The sequence below is a fragment of the Theobroma umbraticum genome, unplaced genomic scaffold (genome assembly GCF_002168275.2).
Source record: "Theobroma umbraticum cultivar Fairchild unplaced genomic scaffold, ASM216827v3 scaffold_12.0, whole genome shotgun sequence".
Taxonomy (NCBI): domain Eukaryota; kingdom Viridiplantae; phylum Streptophyta; class Magnoliopsida; order Malvales; family Malvaceae; genus Theobroma; species Theobroma umbraticum.
The window spans coordinates 620,375-629,286 of NW_018397272.1; the positions used below are offsets into that span (position 1 = coordinate 620,375).

Below are 8,912 nucleotides of genomic sequence, written 5' to 3' on the forward strand. Positions count from 1 at the left end.
AAACTGTGATGTCAATTTTGGTTGTTATTCATTTTTATAGTGAATTTTTCATTGAAAATGATGATAAAACTTGAAAAGTTTTAAAAACTTTAGCTAAAATACTTTCATCCTTGTATTTCCACAAAAAAGACCAATCAATTTAGTCATTCTAGTGTTCCAAAATGCCATATTGGCTTGGGATTGAAAATCAATATCTGCACTTGGGCTGATATGGGCTAGGCTTGTAGGCTTGGGCAAAGTGCCTGTTCCATAGAGTACATTAGTTTGACATGCAACTTTAGGGTGTAATCCAAGTACCTCTCTAATCATTCTAAAAGACACTTTGGTCCTTCTTGTTTTAACATGATACTTTTGAGTTTTTGACTGTTAATATTATTAGTCCAACAGTTAAAAAAAATTAGGACTCAATATCACATAAATATTTTAAGACATAAATGACCTTCATATCATTTTTTTCAATTTAGACATATTCTTTTTGAACAAAAAAATTTCCTCATACTCTCCCAAAAACCTTAATTAGAAAAAATAATTAATTGTTAAAAATAAGATTTTGAACAAAAAAAAAAGCTAAAAAAATTAAGATAAAACAAGAAAAGAAATGAAAGACCTTGACATATGTAGCTTCCATGAGATCGATGTTAATGAATCTTTTCCTCCTCAAATGGCAGTAGACAAGAAATATCAACAATTTTTTGTATTTCTTTTTTATTCCTTTCAAATCCAAATTTCTTCAATTAAAAAATTAAAGTTGTGATTTGTCAAATCAAAACACCAATGGGTTTTATCTTTTTCTTTAGTATTTAGGCAGCATGTTTGATTTGTCTATAGGTGAATTGAGTTTTTGTATTGACACAAATAATAAGGGTGTGATAATCATTCTATAAATCACATTGAGCCTAAGTATCTTTTTTGCAGGGCAACCCAACACTCACATCGGTTCAAGTTTCTATAGTTTTTGTAAAGAATTGCAGCTTGTTGTACAAAGTCTTCAAACTAAATTGGTGAAAACTTGAAACAGCACTTTGTAGCCTCTCCCTAGATGAACATAATGATCTTATCTTTAAAAAAAAAAAACAATAAAGTTGTGAGAAAAAGAAAAAAATCCAAAGAGGTAAGAGAAAAATTCTTCAAGTTACAAGAAGAAAAAAGGAATTCAAAGAATGAGTGTCGATTATTACAAAATTCTTCAGGTGGATTGAAATGCAAAAGATGAAAATTTAAAGAAAGCATATCCAAATTCCTTTAGTTTTTTATTTTATTAAGGTTTTTGGAAGAGTAAAGAGTAAATATTTTTTTTTATAAAAGAAAGTATTTGTGTCCAAAATATTTATGTAATATTGGATTGTATTTTTTTAACTGCGGATTAACAATGTTAGTAGTGAAAAGACCAAAAGTATCATTTTAAAAAAAGAGAGATCAAAGTGTTAAGGAGCACAGCTAACTAATTTTTAATAAGGGGGCCAAAGACAAAAGGAAATAAGAGTTAAAAATTTTTAAAACTAATATTTTGAACTTAACCAATAATAAAAAGAATTATAATAGATAATAATTTTATACAATATGTAAATTAAAAGCAATAGGAAAAGAAATACTTACCATAGTCTTTTAGGAAAATTATGCTTGATAATATTTTTCAAATTCAAATTTGTCAATTATTGACTTTGTACTGAAAAAGTTAATAATGTCTTTTTTAATATAGACAACTAAATTATCTATAAGAAATTCATCATCTAGTTTGGTCCGAAATCTTATTTTCACAATTTTTATTGTTGAAATGACTGACTCTGTAGTTGTTGTAGAAACTGAAAGAGTCAAAACATGATAAATAATCTATCAATTAATAGTAATTTCTTGACTTTCCTATTTTGCTAATCTCTTGCACAATTCATATTTTCATAATAATGATATGAATTAATATTTTAAATATATAATATATATAAAATTTTAAATTTTTTGAAGATTAATTATTTTCCTTATCTCTTTACATATTTTTCTTGTCTATTATATCTATTATGATATGAATTAATGTTATTTTTTTAAAAAAAATAGTATTAATTAATATTTTAAATATATAATATATAAAATATTTTAAAAATTTTGAGGGATCATGCCCCCCTTATAGCGGCAGAACCCTCCGCTTTTGAAAGTGCCCTCTTAAAGTAATCGGAGCGGAATTTTTAAATTTTACCTTGCAACTTTAATTAGCTCAAAAACTTGCAGCAACAATTTAAGGACAAAAAAACTAATAAAAATATGGACATGGTCGAACAAGACTAATAACGGATCTGTAGTTGCAAATTTATGTAAATTGGAACTCAAAGGATCATGTCATCACTGTATGTAACATGGTTTTCTTAGCTCAGAAGGTTTGGTCAAATACAGCTTTGGCCGACTTTTGGGACTCCGACAAAAGCTATAAGTCAATTCTATTCCAGATTGTTAGATGATTTCACATGGGATAACCCATTTCTGTAAACACGAACCACCCATCTTCTCTGTATAAAAAGAAGGGAGAAACTAGAGAAAAAAATGTAAAACAACAGAACATGTCCCTCAGAAACATGATTGCTCATCTAGGATCTGTAGTTGCCAGTTTAATGTTTATTTGGGCAGTTTTTCAGCAATACTTCCCTTACCAATTTCGAAGCTATATCGAGAAGTACTCCCAAAGGTTGGTAAGTTTTGTTTATCCTTATATTCAGATTACATTCAATGAATTCACAGGTGAGCGTCTGATGAGGAGTGAAGCTTATTCTGCTATAGAAAACTATCTCAGTTCCACTTCTTCTTCGCAAGCAAAGAGGCTCAAAGCTGATATAGTAAAGAACAACCAGTCTCTTGTTCTCAGTATGGATGATCATGAAGAGGTAGCAGATGAATTTAGAGGTGTAAAACTTTGGTGGGCTTCTGGTAAACATATTGCCAAGACACAATCATTTTCTTTCTATCCTGTTACAGATGAAAAAAGGTTCTACAAGCTTACTTTCCACAAAAGACACCGGGATCTCATGATTGGACCTTACCTGAACCATGTGCTGAAAGAAGGTAGAGCGATTAAGGTAAGGAACAGGCAAAGAAAGCTATATACCAATAACGGATCGATGTGGAGCCATGTCGTCTTTGAGCACCCAGCAACATTTCAGACATTAGCTATGGAGCCAGAGAAGAAGGAGGAAATTATGGAGGACCTGACTACTTTCAGCAAGGCAGAAGAGTTTTATTCAAGAATTGGGAGGGCTTGGAAGAGAGGTTATCTTCTTTATGGTCCTCCAGGGACTGGTAAGTCCACAATGATTGCTGCCATGGCCAATCTTTTAGGCTATGACATTTATGATCTTGAATTAACTGCCGTGAAGGACAATACCGAGCTGAGGAAGCTGTTGATTGAAACATCAAGCAAATCAATAATTGTTATTGAAGATATTGATTGTTCACTTGACTTGACTGGTCAAAGGGGGAAGAAAAATGAGAAAGAGGAACCAGAAGACATGAAGGATCCAAGGCAAAAGCTAACAAAAGATCAAGAACCGAAAAGCAGCCAGGTTACTCTTTCAGGTTTGCTGAATTTCATTGATGGGCTATGGTCAGCTTGTGGGGGTGAAAGATTAATTGTTTTCACAACAAATTTTGTGGAAAAACTTGATCCAGCTCTAATTCGAAAAGGGCGGATGGATAAGCATATAGAATTGTCATATTGTGGATTTGAAGCATTCAAGGTGTTGGCCAATAACTATCAAAAGCTTGAGTCTCACAATCTGTTTCGCAGGATTCAGGAACTGTTGGAAGAAGCTAGAATGACTCCAGCTGAAGTTGCAGAGCATTTGATGCCAAAAACCGTCTCAACGGATCCTGAAACTTGCCTGGAAAGCCTGATTCAGGCTCTGGAATCTGCAAAAGAAGAGGCCAGGCTGAAAGCTGAGAAAGAAGCAAAAGGGGAGGAATTACCTAGCCAAGACCAAGGGAAAACAACAGAGAGCCAGGTATTAGCTGAAAAAACAGTAGGAGATGAAAATTCGGTTCACTGAAGGAAAAATGTATACGCGCGGCAAAGATTGTTGGCTTAGAACAGCAGCTACAAAAATTAGAATCAGAATTGGACAAGAATGGGTTGTGTATCCCTTTATACAAAAGATATTGTACCAATTAGGCAATTTAATTTATGTGCAATAATTGATCTTAATTTATCATTATTCAAAGAGAAAAAAATACTATAATTATTGATCTTTATTTCGGTGTCACTTGCATGTAGTGACACACTCCCTCAATCTTAATATTTGCTAAATCTCTAACGCTTTTTTTGCTTAACATATATAATTTAGAGATATATTATTTCTTTTAAACTAGAATAATAAAAACTTTTGTAATATTTAAAATATTTTAAAATTTATTTATTGTAAAATCCAAAAATAAATTTGAGTGACCTTGGAAAGTACAACAAAAATGTTTGTGTTTTTTCTTTTTTAAAAAAAATCTCATAGGAAGAAATAATTGATTTTTAGACCTTACCAGACCACAATAATGGCTAAAGATTGGGTTGGGTTTACACAATCACTCTTGGTTTTTCTTTTATTTACTGTAACAAAAAGAATGTATGCTTGGGTTCCTCAATCACAACCTTCTATCTGGCCCAATTTTCTTCAAAAACGAAAGGGCAAATTGGGCTCAAGAAGGAGAAGAAGAAAATTATGGGCATGAAAGCCTACGGGAGATGGTGAGGTGAACCATTAACAGTTCCACAGATCAGCCGAAAGATGTAGGCCTAACATTTCTTTTCAAACTTCTCCAAAATCTATTCCATTTATATAGCCTTAAATCCTCTAGAAATATAAGTGAAAACCCCAAATGATCTTGAAGTTCTTTTTGACTGGACTTTTCCATGTTCAATCTGGCTTAAAACTCTAGTTGGATCGCATGTTTGGGCCTACGCTTGGCACGCATTACCACTAAACTAAATATCATTTTTCTTGTGTCGTGTGTTGCATGTTATTATAATTTTGTATGAATGTGCATTCTTTGAATTAACTTATAAACAAAAAGGGCTAATAATTCTACAGCAAAATGATTGTTTACTGAACTTAATTTTGTGAAGAAACGTGGACAGCCGTTAATACTGACTTCGGAACAAAAGTTGCAAACATACTTACGTAAGTCCTATAATATAATATTAAGATAATCAGCCACTACCTCAAATCTACTTAATTTCCTTGATTTTTCTTCTTTGAAATTTATGTATTGAAAAACATGGTTCAAAATGACTCGAAGACTTAAGAATTTATTCATACGATCAAGAAATAGTTTTCTTTGTATTTTCTTTAAAATAGAAAAATGCTAAACGCACCACAAGAAAATGGGGTGGTTCCAATGGAATTTTGTTCCATTAGAAAAATTTGTTCATAATATTACCATATTTTCGATAAAACAAATTTTATGAATGTAGAAATTATTTTTGACATAAAAATATCATAAAATTTTTCTAAAGTACGTGCAAGGATTAAATTCACCACTTTGATATGGTACAAAAATTAATTGTATAATTTGATCTAATTATTTTCAGAAAAATTAATCGTTCAAATTTGTTTATTTTGTAGATTGTGGCTGTCTTCAATTGCAAAAAAAGGACAAACCAAGAGTGGTTTCTCCAAGTAGTATGTTTTAGCTTGTGGTTGTTTATTTGTGACAATATACAAACTTTGTTGTTTAATTTTTATTTATTTATTTTATCAACTATAATTACAATGTTACAAAGTACAATGCAATAAACTAACCAGTCGAAAAGAAAGTTCTTGTATTATATTGATTTATTTAACGAAATCCTTCATCTTTTATTATATTCAAACAAGCCCTTAAATATTTATTTTAAAGCCAAATAAGTCCTTAACTGTAACGAAAAAAAATTAAACATTACAACAAAATAAATTGAGATATAAAGAGTTGAGAGCTCTTTTGGAAGTAGATATGGAGGAGGAAGAACGGCTATGGTTCATTAGAGGTATGGGTTTCAAGGCATAAGGATTCTTGATCAATCAAAGCTATCACAATGGAGAAAATCTTTGCATTCTGTCTTCGTGCATTATTTTGTTAAAAGGATCTTTTAGACTGATATTAAAACAGTGTTTGATTAGTTTGGTATTTTAGCGGATGTCTTTGTTCCTTGAAGGTCGATAAAGTGACATTATAATTTGGCTTTTGTCAGATTCAAGGAAGGAAGGGAACTCTGTTTTGCTATCTGGGAAGGTAATGGAATGTATATTGCTGGTAGGTGGGTATTGGTGAAGGAAGTGAATTCTGTGGGAAAAATATTATCATCCAAGTTGATGAGTGAACCTCTAAGGACGAATGGCCTTCTTGATCCTTCAAGGAGGTTGTGCAAAGTGTTCAATCTGAATAGGTTGGTAAAAGTAGTGTCACCAAACCTTAGAGCTAGGTGATTAAGAGTGGTGCAAATAAATCACAAGAGATGTCTAAAGAGAAGGTAGGTGACACAATTTTTATTCCTAAATCTAATGATGAATGGCTGAAACGTAGTGTTGTAGGTACCTTTAAGGTTAAATGCTCAATTAAGGATTTGCTTAAAGGTTTGATGGAGAAAAAGATTAAGGCGAGTGTCCTATATCTTAGGGGTTTCCAAGTGCTTATCATGTTTTTCAATGAAGAGCTTATGAAAGTTTTGATTGAGGATTATCGAAATTGTTTTCAGCCATGGCTTAGTAAGTTGGTGGCTTATTGAAAAGCTATGCAACTAGAATTATTTTTTTGGGTGAAATTGGAGGTAGTTCCTTTGCAAGTATGGCATCATGATTTGTTCAAACCGTTGGGAGACTAATGGGGTGAATTTGTAAAAATGGATGTTGATACTATGTCTATGAAAAGATTGATCCTTGTTTTGAAATGACAAAATGAAATGACCAAAATATGAGTGGTTAAATGTATTAAGACTTCACAAAACCCCTTAAGCATTTAAATGAAAAATGGCTAAGTGTTTTAAGCTCAAAACAACTAAGAAAAAACTTAAAATTCCTAGGGTATCAAGACTTCTTAAGTAAGTATCGATACATTAAGCTTGAAATGCCTTAGCAATGGCCTAAGGAAACAAAGGTATTGAGACATCATGTAAAGGTATTTGAGACATCAGTTCAGAAATGCAATTTCCAAAGAGCAAGTCTGAAAGTATTGAGACTTAAGCTTTAACGTATCAAGAATTCACACAAGGCTCTAATTTCTACAGAGAAAGTCTAAATGTATCGGGACCCAAGCTTCAACATATCGAGACTTCACCTCGTAGATTCAATTTTTAGAAAGCAAGTGCTAAAGTATTGAGAGCCATTCGAGACCTCATCATCAGAACTTCAAATTCCAAAAAGCAAGTGTCTAAGTATCAAGATCAGCCTGATTTCTAGAGCAAGCTGCTATGTAGTGAGACGAAGCCATAGATGTATTGAGACATGTTCAATTTGGGAAATGCCAAGGATGGACAAGTATTGAGACATGCAACAGAGGTATCAAGATCTCAGTTGATTTTGGCAAATAAAGTATTAAGACTTGTATCGAAGGTATCAATACCTCACTTCAGACAAGCCAGAAAAATGCATGAATAATGGCTACATTTTCAAGCACACTTCCCCGAACAGATAATTTCATACACCAACATATAAGTAGAGGTCTAATGCATAACTTTCAAGAAAAAGAACACCTAGAGAGGAATTTTCTAGAAATTAGTGAAAGATCAAATAGTAAATTCCTTAAGAATCACTCTCAAAATCAAGTGTTCATCATCTTACGTACTTGAACCTTAAGCTCTTATACTTTGTTGTCAGATTTACCACGCAAGTGCACGTACTGTTAACAAGTAATATAATGATAAATAAAGTGTTGAATCCCATAAAGAATTGTACCAGCTTTTACTAAGAACTCAAATTATTATAACCTAATCTTATTTAAACAACCAAAATAAAATGATTATCAAAAAGTAAAACTAAAACTAAATAATAGCGAAACTAAATCTAAAAGCTGATGGCAAACCATAATTAGAAAAATTAATCAATAAACAAGCCTAGGATTACAATATCCCTCAACACTTCATCTGAATTTTGTCTCTTTCCCTTGAATTGCTAAATGGATTGCGTTGCTAATCTAGAGTTCCTAAATTATTTACAAGTCTCTTCTAATGTTCTTATAAAAATATTTATCTTAACTAATTCACCATATTCCTATGAGAATTGAAGTAAAGACAAACATATTAGAACCAGGCTCTAATTTTGACTACATAAAATATATAGGTATATTCTTACCCTATATACAAATCAAATTACCTAATCAACTATGTGAATTTGAACTTATGTTATTCCATCCATGGTCTACTATAAACTCCCTTTTTTAAGTTGCATTTAGGTTTTCAGATCAATCTAATTGGTGATTAGGCAATCAAAAGCATTAAATACAATATTGGAATAAACAACTCATATTCCATTAATCATAAGCAAGAGAGAAATTAAAAATACAAACTACAAGTTGAGTTTAATTGTAATCTTAAAAAGAAAAATTTAGTTAGTGTTGAATAATAAAAGCATAATCCAAAGAAATTTAACAATAGTAACAATGCAAGAAAACAAAGAAGAAAAGAAAAGAATAGAAAAGTAAAGATTTGTTGGATCTTCAATCTTTCACAATCTTTTTTGCTTTCATGGGTGCTCAATGGCCACTTTTCTTCAGAGAAACCTTAGCTTAATTGTGTCTTTCAATTGCTTCAAAAGTACCTTTAAATAATCTTTAAAATGACCTAATTCTGGTAAAATTCAGAAATAAATTGTCCAAGATATCGATGTAGAGCCATGGCCTCACTTTCCCAATGCTACGACGCCATAGTTGATGTCTCTATTGTGTACGCTGCTACACTAAATCAATTTGTGATGTGA

General features: G+C 31.7%; 1 pseudogene; it reads left to right on the top strand.

Annotated features, from left to right (window-relative positions):
* Window positions 1-2,414: 2,414 nt before the first annotated feature.
* On the top strand, window positions 2,415-4,221 carry LOC110426781 (AAA-ATPase ASD, mitochondrial pseudogene; annotated as a pseudogene).
* The last annotated feature ends 4,691 nt before the right edge of the window (window positions 4,222-8,912 follow it).